The 14,530-nt window shown below is 40.0% G+C and overlaps 6 non-coding genes across 6 annotated transcripts; 4 read left to right on the plus strand and 2 right to left on the minus strand.

Annotated features, from left to right (window-relative positions):
* The first annotated feature begins 4,700 nt into the window (after nucleotides 1-4,700).
* Nucleotides 4,701-4,892, plus strand: LOC130660692 (U2 spliceosomal RNA). The gene has a single exon (XR_008987890.1). It is a non-coding gene; the product is annotated as a U2 spliceosomal RNA (small nuclear RNA).
* Nucleotides 4,893-5,077: 185 nt separating this feature from the next.
* LOC130659637 (U1 spliceosomal RNA) lies at nucleotides 5,078-5,242 on the plus strand. The gene has a single exon (XR_008986841.1). It is a non-coding gene; the product is annotated as a U1 spliceosomal RNA (small nuclear RNA).
* Nucleotides 5,243-5,570: 328 nt separating this feature from the next.
* On the minus strand, nucleotides 5,571-5,689 carry LOC130659831 (5S ribosomal RNA). Its single transcript, XR_008987035.1, has one exon. It is a non-coding gene; the product is annotated as a 5S ribosomal RNA (ribosomal RNA).
* Nucleotides 5,690-10,552: 4,863 nt separating this feature from the next.
* LOC130660694 (U2 spliceosomal RNA) lies at nucleotides 10,553-10,744 on the plus strand. Its single transcript, XR_008987892.1, has one exon. It is a non-coding gene; the product is annotated as a U2 spliceosomal RNA (small nuclear RNA).
* Nucleotides 10,745-10,929: 185 nt separating this feature from the next.
* Nucleotides 10,930-11,094, plus strand: LOC130659638 (U1 spliceosomal RNA). The gene has a single exon (XR_008986842.1). It is a non-coding gene; the product is annotated as a U1 spliceosomal RNA (small nuclear RNA).
* A 328-nt stretch (nucleotides 11,095-11,422) lies between these two features.
* Nucleotides 11,423-11,541, minus strand: LOC130659843 (5S ribosomal RNA). The gene has a single exon (XR_008987047.1). It is a non-coding gene; the product is annotated as a 5S ribosomal RNA (ribosomal RNA).
* Between the last annotated feature and the right edge of the window lie 2,989 nt (nucleotides 11,542-14,530).

The following is a 14,530-nucleotide window of genomic DNA, read 5'->3' on the forward strand; positions in this document are numbered from 1 at the left end:
ATAAAAATAGCCGTTGTTTTCTGAGTGTAGCGGTTTACTTCTTCTGTCCTTTGTCGTTCTTCTTTGGGAGTAAGACAGCTTGAATGTTTGGCAAAACACCACCAGCTGCAATGGTTACACCGCTCAAAAGTTTGTTTAATTCTTCATCATTACGAACAGCCAATTGTAAATGTCTTGGAATAATCCTAGCTTTTTTGTTGTCTCTTGCTGCGTTACCAGCCAACTCCAATATCTCAGCAGATAAATATTCCAAGACGGCTGCTAAGTAAACTGGTGCTCCAGATCCAATTCGGTTAGCATAGTGCCCTCTACGAAGGAATCTATGCACTCTACCGACTGGAAATTGAAGTCCAGCTCTTGAGGATCTTGTCTTGGCTTTAGCCTTAGCTTTTCCACCTTTTCCACGTCCAGACATAACTGCGATTTGATTTGTAAGTTAATACAAAAACGTACGAATATTTAACGTAAGTGTTAACGAAATAAACTTTACTCGTTTTTTCATCATAAAAATAGGATCGAAATCATGTTTTTTTAACCAATCATAATTAAGTATTAAACAAAAGATTTTTTTTTTAACCAATTAAATTGCGTATCGGCGTTTTCGGATCGAATTCGATCCGATTTTTTTACTTATAAACAAAAAGTTTTGACTTGCAGTTTAATGCTTATTTACAAGTTAAGTAGCAAAAATTTTTAACCATGTCTGACGCAGCAGCTAAAGGAGGAAAACAGGCACCTAAAGTAGCCAAGAAAGGTGAAAAAAGAGCCGGCAAAAAAGGAGGAAAGATTGGTGGAACTGGTGAAAAGAAACGCAAGAGAAAGAGAAAGGAAAGTTATGCTATTTACATCTACAATGTTTTGAAACAAGTTCACCCAGATGTCGGAGTTTCAAGCAAAGCTATGAGCATCATGAACTCATTTGTCAACGACATCTTTGAGCGCATTGCTTCCGAAGCTTCGCGTTTGGCTCTTCAAAACAAAAAGTCGACCATCTCTTCTCGTGAAATTCAAACCGCAGTACGTCTTCTCTTGCCTGGAGAACTTGCAAAACACGCAGTCAGTGAAGGAACAAAAGCCGTCACAAAATACACAAGCAGCAAGTAAACCAACGTCTACCAAACACAAACGGTCTTTTTTAAGACCACACATCTTTAAAAAAACATTTACTTGGCGTCACTACAAGTTAACCGAAGTTAATAAAACTTCTAAATAATGTGCTTAAGAACACTAGCCTACATTTAAAATACTTCCCCATGTGTGTGTGGATTAGCTTCACTTTTCATACGTATTATTAGCTGTACTTGCAGAAAAGACAAGTACATTGATCCATGTTATTGCTTACATTTAACTTAACCCAGCTTTTCACGGAAACACTCCCAGGCAAATTAACCCTACAAAGTATTTCTAAATTTTTTTTGTGTCATATATGACATAGTATCGTATAGCAATAAATGTAACTGTGACAAGACTTTACACATTGTGTAATTTGGAAGCGTGCACAAAGTAATGTTTTAAAAGATTTGTGGCTATAAAAATAGCCGTTTTTGTTGAGCAATGACAACGCTTAACCTCCGAATCCGTAAAGAGTTCTTCCTTGACGTTTTAAGGCATAAACAACATCCATAGCGGTAACGGTCTTGCGTTTAGCGTGCTCTGTGTAGGTTACAGCATCACGAATAACATTCTCTAAGAAAACCTTCAGTACACCTCTGGTTTCCTCATAGATAAGGCCAGAGATACGTTTGACACCACCTCGTCGAGCAAGACGCCGAATAGCAGGTTTTGTGATTCCCTGAATGTTATCACGAAGAATTTTTCGGTGACGTTTAGCACCTCCTTTTCCCAATCCTTTACCTCCTTTTCCGCGTCCAGACATATTGATATAGTTGCGTACAGAACGAGTACAAAAACAACGTTTGAGTTAACAGAATTCAGACAGCTTTAAAAAGAGGCCATAAAATTACCTACTGCTCGTGGAAACACCCTAATTAACCAATAGAGTTGCGTCATTACAAAATGTTCCGAACATTTTGTACATTTTTTTAAGTAAAACTGTAGTTTTTTTAAAAATTCGTGGTCTTAATGTTTCAGTAAGGCAATAAATTTGGCATCGTTGGAATTCGCCAAACCTTCTGCTACTTACTAAAAAAAAAAAAAGTCAAAAGCTTTTGTGTATCAGAAGATACAGCCGTTTTCCCGTAGCCAAAAAACACAGATTTTATAAAAATGTTAAAGTAATGAGCGTAATGTCATTATGCAGCCAATCAGAAATTACTTTCTTAGCACCAATCAAATGGTTTGTTTTGAACCTTAGCTGTCAATCAATATGAGAAATAAAACTTTGGCGCGATAGTGCATTTTAGACCGTCTTGTGTATCCGTACTACATCGACTTCTTAAAATATGGCTCGTACAAAGCAAACTGCACGTAAATCTACTGGAGGAAAGGCTCCACGAAAACAACTCGCCACTAAAGCTGCGAGGAAAAGCGCACCAGCTACTGGAGGAGTGAAAAAACCACATCGTTACAGACCTGGTACAGTTGCTCTCAGAGAAATCAGAAGATACCAGAAGTCAACCGAGCTCTTGATCCGCAAGTTGCCTTTCCAGCGTCTTGTGCGAGAAATTGCTCAGGACTTCAAAACAGATCTGCGATTCCAGAGCACAGCCGTTATGGCTCTGCAAGAGGCTTCTGAAGCGTACCTTGTTGGCTTGTTCGAGGATACTAACTTGTGTGCCATTCACGCAAAACGAGTTACAATCATGCCTAAAGACATCCAGTTGGCAAGAAGAATTCGTGGGGAACGTGCCTAAGCATCTTACCAAACAAAAAACGGCTATTTTTATAGCCACACATCCATAAAAAATATTACGGCTAGCTTTTTATATCAAACTTTGTCCTGCTTTCTGTTTAAATTTTATGCTACATAAAAATTTTATGCTACATAAAGTTTGACAATGTTAAAAATATGAAGGGCAAGAAAAGTAAAAGCAAGAAAATAAGAAATTTAAAAACGAAAATACTTAAACTTAGGGAATCTAATCTTAAATTTACTCTTTTTTAACTGTTTAAGTGACTTAAACAAGTTTAACTTTGTACCAAGATAATGTTTTTTTGTAAATGTGTGGCTATAAAAATAGCCGTTTGTTAATGTAATAGCCAGATACACACAAATTATTTTTTTGCGGTCTTCTTTGCTGCCTTTTTGGGAGTCTTTTTGACCTTCTTTGCTGCAGGTTTTTTAGCAACAGGCTTCTTTGTGGGTTTCTTAGCTGCTGGTTTCTTAGCCGAGGCTTTCTTTGTGGCAGGCTTCTTTGCTGCTTTCTTTGGCGTGCTCTTCTTTGCTGGCTTCTTTTTTGGTGTACTTTTCTTTGCAGTAGGCTTCTTTGCCGTTGGCTTTTTTGCTGCGGCCTTTTTCTTAGGTTTTTCTTTTTTTACCTGACCTAGCTTGAATGATCCAGAAGCACCAGTGCCTTTAGTTTGAATCAAATCGCCTGATGTTACTCCTCGTTTAAGAGCCATTTTCAGATGATGATCTGAGTTTTCAGCAACTTTGTAATTTGCATGAATATATTTTGTAATAGCTTGGCGAGATGAACCACCGCGTTCCTTTAGGGTAGCGATAGCAGCCTTGATCATGTCCACATATTTAGGGTGATCAGCTGTCTTCTTTGCAGCAGGTTTCTTCTTGGGTGCGATTTTCTTTGGAGAAGCTGCTTCACTCATTTTTAATGTTTTCTTACAACAATCCAACGATAAACGATGCTTGTTATCACAGTAGAAGTATACTAAACATTACCGTGTAAATGAGATATAATTTAAGACGGTGCGAAGTATGCGGACGTAAAAGTACCACTCCCGGGAATTGATTTGGCGCGAAAACAGAAATGTGTGTTTCTGTACATCGTATAATGTCCGTTTTGGGTGCCGCGACTATGCGAAAGCATGTTAATTTTTATTTGTAGTACGACGCAATAGTCTGCAAGAGAAGCTGCTGGAGTTTGAGGTCTTCAGCATTACATCTAGTCTGTTAATTTGGGCTTCTTCCGCGCTCGTGTTAGGATTTTCATAAAGCGTTCTTTGGTTTGCGTTGCGTATGTCGGCCTACATCATCGACACGGCCTGTTTCCGGCTATTAGGAGCAATTCATATATTGGGCACTGCGTTTCGACTTTTTTATTAGACCACAGTAAAAAAATTCACTCACAGAAGTCCCTTTCTTTCATGGCTACAAACACGAAGAATTCTGTCGTAAGTAAAACGAATGCGCAAGCCAAAATGACGATGGGGCGAAGTCATAAGCATGGCCCTGTGGCCCAATGGATAAGGCATCTGACTACGAATCAGGGGATTCCAGGTTCGACTCCTGGCAGGGTCGCACTGTCGCATTTCGGCTGCATGGTCTACTGTGTAACGCGCGCGCACGTTCTGGCGTAATGCGTTGATAAACGGAATGTACGCAGACATATTGGAAAGTAATATCACGCACTTAGTATCGTCGCCTTTGTTAGCATTCATGTAAGTTACCATCCACTCGCTACAGTCGCTCTCCATCCTACGGCTAAATCAACAGCCGTGATTTTTACTATGTCGCCGTCCATCCGTACGCGGTGACAGTTGTAAGCTTTACAGTAACGTGACATGCTCCACAAGCAGTTACGGTGTGTGGACGATGCCTATCATGGCAACGCTTGTTCTTTATCGCTTCTCGGCCTAATGGCTAAGATCAAGTGTAGTATCTGTTCTTATCAGTTTAATATCTGGTAGGCCATTCTCTGAATGGTCAGTATATTAATCTGATTTTTGGCCTTGGGTCATGGAGGTGGATTCATTCACGCCGTGACCACGGGTTGCCTTGGTGTTGCACTATTACCGATGGCGGCCCACATAAGCAATAAAAGAATAATAGCAGTCCTCTTTCCGACGGCACTCTGCATAGTCTACGGCGGGAACAAAACGCGTACACTGGGGGAGAATACAGCCTATGCCCCGCGACACGGCAGTTTATAACACACTCAAGCCACAAGCATTAACAAACTTTGAAGGGTACCCTCATGCTACGGTGCAGTTCCAACTCATACTTACCTGACGGGGAAGTAAAGACTGATCAATGAGGGTTTTCTTCCAGAGTGAGGCTCTTGCATTGCACTACGCTTGGGCTGACCTCTGCGATTACTGCAAACGTCAGTAACTCGACCGTACAATTTCTGGTAGTGGGGGCCTGCGTCCGCGCTCGCCCCCTCCTTAAGTCAAAATGAATGAGCTTAGAAAAGTTGCGCGGCCAAATGTCGGTGGTGACTTAAACGCTAAGGTAAAACCTCGCTTGGCTGTTACGAAACGTGATTGCGATATAAGTCCTCGGAAGGCGGCGGAATTTTATTTTATTTGCCATTCCGTCAGGGTTATTGGATGATCGGCAATAGATCGAGTTTGTATGCATTTGAAAGCTCTTTTTTCTCGTACTATCACCTGAAAATGTCGTAGGAAAATGTCATAGGAAACACTTTCAACAACCGCCACGTTCCTTAATTGTTATAACAAGAAATATATCACAGCAAATGAAAATGAAAAGCCTACGACACCGGGAGTTCCCAGGCGGTCCCCCATCCAAGTACTATCCCGGCCCGACGATGCTTAACTTCCGTGATCAGACGAGAACGGGTGTGTTCATCGTGGTATGGCCGTAGACATTAGTAGGTGCAAATACGTGCAATTTATTTTGACGTTGTGATCAAATTTTTTTATTTAATTTCTTTGAGTTACTTAGGACAAGGCGTATGCATGGATTATCTATTAGACTTTAAGGTTATAGTTTTGTGAAAAAAACAATGTTTTTTTAAAGATGTGTGGCTATAAAAATAGCCGTTGTTTTCTGAGTGTAGCGGTTTACTTCTTCTGTCCTTTGTCGTTCTTCTTTGGGAGTAAGACAGCTTGAATGTTTGGCAAAACACCACCAGCTGCAATGGTTACACCGCTCAAAAGTTTGTTTAATTCTTCATCATTACGAACAGCCAATTGTAAATGTCTTGGAATAATCCTAGCTTTTTTGTTGTCTCTTGCTGCGTTACCAGCCAACTCCAATATCTCAGCAGATAAATATTCCAAGACGGCTGCTAAGTAAACTGGTGCTCCAGATCCAATTCGGTTAGCATAGTGCCCTCTACGAAGGAATCTATGCACTCTACCGACTGGAAATTGAAGTCCAGCTCTTGAGGATCTTGTCTTGGCTTTAGCCTTAGCTTTTCCACCTTTTCCACGTCCAGACATAACTGCGATTTGATTTGTAAGTTAATACAAAAACGTACGAATATTTAACGTAAGTGTTAACGAAATAAACTTTACTCGTTTTTTCATCATAAAAATAGGATCGAAATCATGTTTTTTTAACCAATCATAATTAAGTATTAAACAAAAGATTTTTTTTTTAACCAATTAAATTGCGTATCGGCGTTTTCGGATCGAATTCGATCCGATTTTTTTACTTATAAACAAAAAGTTTTGACTTGCAGTTTAATGCTTATTTACAAGTTAAGTAGCAAAAATTTTTAACCATGTCTGACGCAGCAGCTAAAGGAGGAAAACAGGCACCTAAAGTAGCCAAGGAAGGTGAAAAAAGAGCCGGCAAAAAAGGAGGAAAGATTGGTGGAACTGGTGAAAAGAAACGCAAGAGAAAGAGAAAGGAAAGTTATGCTATTTACATCTACAATGTTTTGAAACAAGTTCACCCAGATGTCGGAGTTTCAAGCAAAGCTATGAGCATCATGAACTCATTTGTCAACGACATCTTTGAGCGCATTGCTTCCGAAGCTTCGCGTTTGGCTCTTCAAAACAAAAAGTCGACCATCTCTTCTCGTGAAATTCAAACCGCAGTACGTCTTCTCTTGCCTGGAGAACTTGCAAAACACGCAGTCAGTGAAGGAACAAAAGCCGTCACAAAATACACAAGCAGCAAGTAAACCAACGTCTACCAAACACAAACGGTCTTTTTTAAGACCACACATCTTTAAAAAAACATTTACTTGGCGTCACTACAAGTTAACCGAAGTTAATAAAACTTCTAAATAATGTGCTTAAGAACACTAGCCTACATTTAAAATACTTCCCCATGTGTGTGTGGATTAGCTTCACTTTTCATACGTATTATTAGCTGTACTTGCAGAAAAGACAAGTACATTGATCCATGTTATTGCTTACATTTAACTTAACCCAGCTTTTCACGGAAACACTCCCAGGCAAATTAACCCTACAAAGTATTTCTAAATTTTTTTTGTGTCATATATGACATAGTATCGTATAGCAATAAATGTAACTGTGACAAGACTTTACACATTGTGTAATTTGGAAGCGTGCACAAAGTAATGTTTTAAAAGATTTGTGGCTATAAAAATAGCCGTTTTTGTTGAGCAATGACAACGCTTAACCTCCGAATCCGTAAAGAGTTCTTCCTTGACGTTTTAAGGCATAAACAACATCCATAGCGGTAACGGTCTTGCGTTTAGCGTGCTCTGTGTAGGTTACAGCATCACGAATAACATTCTCTAAGAAAACCTTCAGTACACCTCTGGTTTCCTCATAGATAAGGCCAGAGATACGTTTGACACCACCTCGTCGAGCAAGACGCCGAATAGCAGGTTTTGTGATTCCCTGAATGTTATCACGAAGAATTTTTCGGTGACGTTTAGCACCTCCTTTTCCCAATCCTTTACCTCCTTTTCCGCGTCCAGACATATTGATATAGTTGCGTACAGAACGAGTACAAAAACAACGTTTGAGTTAACAGAATTCAGACAGCTTTAAAAAGAGGCCATAAAATTACCTACTGCTCGTGGAAACACCCTAATTAACCAATAGAGTTGCGTCATTACAAAATGTTCCGAACATTTTGTACATTTTTTTAAGTAAAACTGTAGTTTTTTTAAAAATTCGTGGTCTTAATGTTTCAGTAAGGCAATAAATTTGGCATCGTTGGAATTCGCCAAACCTTCTGCTACTTACTAAAAAAAAAAAAAGTCAAAAGCTTTTGTGTATCAGAAGATACAGCCGTTTTCCCGTAGCCAAAAAACACAGATTTTATAAAAATGTTAAAGTAATGAGCGTAATGTCATTATGCAGCCAATCAGAAATTACTTTCTTAGCACCAATCAAATGGTTTGTTTTGAACCTTAGCTGTCAATCAATATGAGAAATAAAACTTTGGCGCGATAGTGCATTTTAGACCGTCTTGTGTATCCGTACTACATCGACTTCTTAAAATATGGCTCGTACAAAGCAAACTGCACGTAAATCTACTGGAGGAAAGGCTCCACGAAAACAACTCGCCACTAAAGCTGCGAGGAAAAGCGCACCAGCTACTGGAGGAGTGAAAAAACCACATCGTTACAGACCTGGTACAGTTGCTCTCAGAGAAATCAGAAGATACCAGAAGTCAACCGAGCTCTTGATCCGCAAGTTGCCTTTCCAGCGTCTTGTGCGAGAAATTGCTCAGGACTTCAAAACAGATCTGCGATTCCAGAGCACAGCCGTTATGGCTCTGCAAGAGGCTTCTGAAGCGTACCTTGTTGGCTTGTTCGAGGATACTAACTTGTGTGCCATTCACGCAAAACGAGTTACAATCATGCCTAAAGACATCCAGTTGGCAAGAAGAATTCGTGGGGAACGTGCCTAAGCATCTTACCAAACAAAAAACGGCTATTTTTATAGCCACACATCCATAAAAAATATTACGGCTAGCTTTTTATATCAAACTTTGTCCTGCTTTCTGTTTAAATTTTATGCTACATAAAAATTTTATGCTACATAAAGTTTGACAATGTTAAAAATATGAAGGGCAAGAAAAGTAAAAGCAAGAAAATAAGAAATTTAAAAACGAAAATACTTAAACTTAGGGAATCTAATCTTAAATTTACTCTTTTTTAACTGTTTAAGTGACTTAAACAAGTTTAACTTTGTACCAAGATAATGTTTTTTTGTAAATGTGTGGCTATAAAAATAGCCGTTTGTTAATGTAATAGCCAGATACACACAAATTATTTTTTTGCGGTCTTCTTTGCTGCCTTTTTGGGAGTCTTTTTGACCTTCTTTGCTGCAGGTTTTTTAGCAACAGGCTTCTTTGTGGGTTTCTTAGCTGCTGGTTTCTTAGCCGAGGCTTTCTTTGTGGCAGGCTTCTTTGCTGCTTTCTTTGGCGTGCTCTTCTTTGCTGGCTTCTTTTTTGGTGTACTTTTCTTTGCAGTAGGCTTCTTTGCCGTTGGCTTTTTTGCTGCGGCCTTTTTCTTAGGTTTTTCTTTTTTTACCTGACCTAGCTTGAATGATCCAGAAGCACCAGTGCCTTTAGTTTGAATCAAATCGCCTGATGTTACTCCTCGTTTAAGAGCCATTTTCAGATGATGATCTGAGTTTTCAGCAACTTTGTAATTTGCATGAATATATTTTGTAATAGCTTGGCGAGATGAACCACCGCGTTCCTTTAGGGTAGCGATAGCAGCCTTGATCATGTCCACATATTTAGGGTGATCAGCTGTCTTCTTTGCAGCAGGTTTCTTCTTGGGTGCGATTTTCTTTGGAGAAGCTGCTTCACTCATTTTTAATGTTTTCTTACAACAATCCAACGATAAACGATGCTTGTTATCACAGTAGAAGTATACTAAACATTACCGTGTAAATGAGATATAATTTAAGACGGTGCGAAGTATGCGGACGTAAAAGTACCACTCCCGGGAATTGATTTGGCGCGAAAACAGAAATGTGTGTTTCTGTACATCGTATAATGTCCGTTTTGGGTGCCGCGACTATGCGAAAGCATGTTAATTTTTATTTGTAGTACGACGCAATAGTCTGCAAGAGAAGCTGCTGGAGTTTGAGGTCTTCAGCATTACATCTAGTCTGTTAATTTGGGCTTCTTCCGCGCTCGTGTTAGGATTTTCATAAAGCGTTCTTTGGTTTGCGTTGCGTATGTCGGCCTACATCATCGACACGGCCTGTTTCCGGCTATTAGGAGCAATTCATATATTGGGCACTGCGTTTCGACTTTTTTATTAGACCACAGTAAAAAAATTCACTCACAGAAGTCCCTTTCTTTCATGGCTACAAACACGAAGAATTCTGTCGTAAGTAAAACGAATGCGCAAGCCAAAATGACGATGGGGCGAAGTCATAAGCATGGCCCTGTGGCCCAATGGATAAGGCATCTGACTACGAATCAGGGGATTCCAGGTTCGACTCCTGGCAGGGTCGCACTGTCGCATTTCGGCTGCATGGTCTACTGTGTAACGCGCGCGCACGTTCTGGCGTAATGCGTTGATAAACGGAATGTACGCAGACATATTGGAAAGTAATATCACGCACTTAGTATCGTCGCCTTTGTTAGCATTCATGTAAGTTACCATCCACTCGCTACAGTCGCTCTCCATCCTACGGCTAAATCAACAGCCGTGATTTTTACTATGTCGCCGTCCATCCGTACGCGGTGACAGTTGTAAGCTTTACAGTAACGTGACATGCTCCACAAGCAGTTACGGTGTGTGGACGATGCCTATCATGGCAACGCTTGTTCTTTATCGCTTCTCGGCCTAATGGCTAAGATCAAGTGTAGTATCTGTTCTTATCAGTTTAATATCTGGTAGGCCATTCTCTGAATGGTCAGTATATTAATCTGATTTTTGGCCTTGGGTCATGGAGGTGGATTCATTCACGCCGTGACCACGGGTTGCCTTGGTGTTGCACTATTACCGATGGCGGCCCACATAAGCAATAAAAGAATAATAGCAGTCCTCTTTCCGACGGCACTCTGCATAGTCTACGGCGGGAACAAAACGCGTACACTGGGGGAGAATACAGCCTATGCCCCGCGACACGGCAGTTTATAACACACTCAAGCCACAAGCATTAACAAACTTTGAAGGGTACCCTCATGCTACGGTGCAGTTCCAACTCATACTTACCTGACGGGGAAGTAAAGACTGATCAATGAGGGTTTTCTTCCAGAGTGAGGCTCTTGCATTGCACTACGCTTGGGCTGACCTCTGCGATTACTGCAAACGTCAGTAACTCGACCGTACAATTTCTGGTAGTGGGGGCCTGCGTCCGCGCTCGCCCCCTCCTTAAGTCAAAATGAATGAGCTTAGAAAAGTTGCGCGGCCAAATGTCGGTGGTGACTTAAACGCTAAGGTAAAACCTCGCTTGGCTGTTACGAAACGTGATTGCGATATAAGTCCTCGGAAGGCGGCGGAATTTTATTTTATTTGCCATTCCGTCAGGGTTATTGGATGATCGGCAATAGATCGAGTTTGTATGCATTTGAAAGCTCTTTTTTCTCGTACTATCACCTGAAAATGTCGTAGGAAAATGTCATAGGAAACACTTTCAACAACCGCCACGTTCCTTAATTGTTATAACAAGAAATATATCACAGCAAATGAAAATGAAAAGCCTACGACACCGGGAGTTCCCAGGCGGTCCCCCATCCAAGTACTATCCCGGCCCGACGATGCTTAACTTCCGTGATCAGACGAGAACGGGTGTGTTCATCGTGGTATGGCCGTAGACATTAGTAGGTGCAAATACGTGCAATTTATTTTGACGTTGTGATCAAATTTTTTTATTTAATTTCTTTGAGTTACTTAGGACAAGGCGTATGCATGGATTATCTATTAGACTTTAAGGTTATAGTTTTGTGAAAAAAACAATGTTTTTTTAAAGATGTGTGGCTATAAAAATAGCCGTTGTTTTCTGAGTGTAGCGGTTTACTTCTTCTGTCCTTTGTCGTTCTTCTTTGGGAGTAAGACAGCTTGAATGTTTGGCAAAACACCACCAGCTGCAATGGTTACACCGCTCAAAAGTTTGTTTAATTCTTCATCATTACGAACAGCCAATTGTAAATGTCTTGGAATAATCCTAGCTTTTTTGTTGTCTCTTGCTGCGTTACCAGCCAACTCCAATATCTCAGCAGATAAATATTCCAAGACGGCTGCTAAGTAAACTGGTGCTCCAGATCCAATTCGGTTAGCATAGTGCCCTCTACGAAGGAATCTATGCACTCTACCGACTGGAAATTGAAGTCCAGCTCTTGAGGATCTTGTCTTGGCTTTAGCCTTAGCTTTTCCACCTTTTCCACGTCCAGACATAACTGCGATTTGATTTGTAAGTTAATACAAAAACGTACGAATATTTAACGTAAGTGTTAACGAAATAAACTTTACTCGTTTTTTCATCATAAAAATAGGATCGAAATCATGTTTTTTTAACCAATCATAATTAAGTATTAAACAAAAGATTTTTTTTTTAACCAATTAAATTGCGTATCGGCGTTTTCGGATCGAATTCGATCCGATTTTTTTACTTATAAACAAAAAGTTTTGACTTGCAGTTTAATGCTTATTTACAAGTTAAGTAGCAAAAATTTTTAACCATGTCTGACGCAGCAGCTAAAGGAGGAAAACAGGCACCTAAAGTAGCCAAGAAAGGTGAAAAAAGAGCCGGCAAAAAAGGAGGAAAGATTGGTGGAACTGGTGAAAAGAAACGCAAGAGAAAGAGAAAGGAAAGTTATGCTATTTACATCTACAATGTTTTGAAACAAGTTCACCCAGATGTCGGAGTTTCAAGCAAAGCTATGAGCATCATGAACTCATTTGTCAACGACATCTTTGAGCGCATTGCTTCCGAAGCTTCGCGTTTGGCTCTTCAAAACAAAAAGTCGACCATCTCTTCTCGTGAAATTCAAACCGCAGTACGTCTTCTCTTGCCTGGAGAACTTGCAAAACACGCAGTCAGTGAAGGAACAAAAGCCGTCACAAAATACACAAGCAGCAAGTAAACCAACGTCTACCAAACACAAACGGTCTTTTTTAAGACCACACATCTTTAAAAAAACATTTACTTGGCGTCACTACAAGTTAACCGAAGTTAATAAAACTTCTAAATAATGTGCTTAAGAACACTAGCCTACATTTAAAATACTTCCCCATGTGTGTGTGGATTAGCTTCACTTTTCATACGTATTATTAGCTGTACTTGCAGAAAAGACAAGTACATTGATCCATGTTATTGCTTACATTTAACTTAACCCAGCTTTTCACGGAAACACTCCCAGGCAAATTAACCCTACAAAGTATTTCTAAATTTTTTTTGTGTCATATATGACATAGTATCGTATAGCAATAAATGTAACTGTGACAAGACTTTACACATTGTGTAATTTGGAAGCGTGCACAAAGTAATGTTTTAAAAGATTTGTGGCTATAAAAATAGCCGTTTTTGTTGAGCAATGACAACGCTTAACCTCCGAATCCGTAAAGAGTTCTTCCTTGACGTTTTAAGGCATAAACAACATCCATAGCGGTAACGGTCTTGCGTTTAGCGTGCTCTGTGTAGGTTACAGCATCACGAATAACATTCTCTAAGAAAACCTTCAGTACACCTCTGGTTTCCTCATAGATAAGGCCAGAGATACGTTTGACACCACCTCGTCGAGCAAGACGCCGAATAGCAGGTTTTGTGATTCCCTGAATGTTATCACGAAGAATTTTTCGGTGACGTTTAGCACCTCCTTTTCCCAATCCTTTACCTCCTTTTCCGCGTCCAGACATATTGATATAGTTGCGTACAGAACGAGTACAAAAACAACGTTTGAGTTAACAGAATTCAGACAGCTTTAAAAAGAGGCCATAAAATTACCTACTGCTCGTGGAAACACCCTAATTAACCAATAGAGTTGCGTCATTACAAAATGTTCCGAACATTTTGTACATTTTTTTAAGTAAAACTGTAGTTTTTTTAAAAATTCGTGGTCTTAATGTTTCAGTAAGGCAATAAATTTGGCATCGTTGGAATTCGCCAAACCTTCTGCTACTTACTAAAAAAAAAAAAAGTCAAAAGCTTTTGTGTATCAGAAGATACAGCCGTTTTCCCGTAGCCAAAAAACACAGATTTTATAAAAATGTTAAAGTAATGAGCGTAATGTCATTATGCAGCCAATCAGAAATTACTTTCTTAGCACCAATAAAATGGTTTGTTTTGAACCTTACCTGTCAATCAATATGAGAAATAAAACTTTGGCGCGATAGTGCATTTTAGACCGTCTTGTGTATCCGTACTACATCGACTTCTTAAAATATGGCTCGTACAAAGCAAACTGCACGTAAATCTACTGGAGGAAAGGCTCCACGAAAACAACTCGCCACTAAAGCTGCGAGGAAAAGCGCACCAGCTACTGGAGGAGTGAAAAAACCACATCGTTACAGACCTGGTACAGTTGCTCTCAGAGAAATCAGAAGATACCAGAAGTCAACCGAGTTCTTGATCCGCAAGTTGCCTTTCCAGCGTCTTGTGCGAGAAATTGCTCAGGACTTCAAAACAGATCTGCGATTCCAGAGCACAGCCGTTATGGCTCTGCAAGAGGCTTCTGAAGCGTACCTTGTTGGCTTGTTCGAGGATACTAACTTGTGTGCCATTCACGCAAAACGAGTTACAATCATGCCTAAAGACATCCAGTTGGCAAGAAGAATTCGTGGGGAACGTGCCTAAGCATCTTACCAAA

The sequence above is a fragment of the Hydractinia symbiolongicarpus genome, chromosome 9, assembly GCF_029227915.1.
Source record: "Hydractinia symbiolongicarpus strain clone_291-10 chromosome 9, HSymV2.1, whole genome shotgun sequence".
Classification (NCBI taxonomy): Eukaryota; Metazoa; Cnidaria; class Hydrozoa; order Anthoathecata; family Hydractiniidae; genus Hydractinia; species Hydractinia symbiolongicarpus.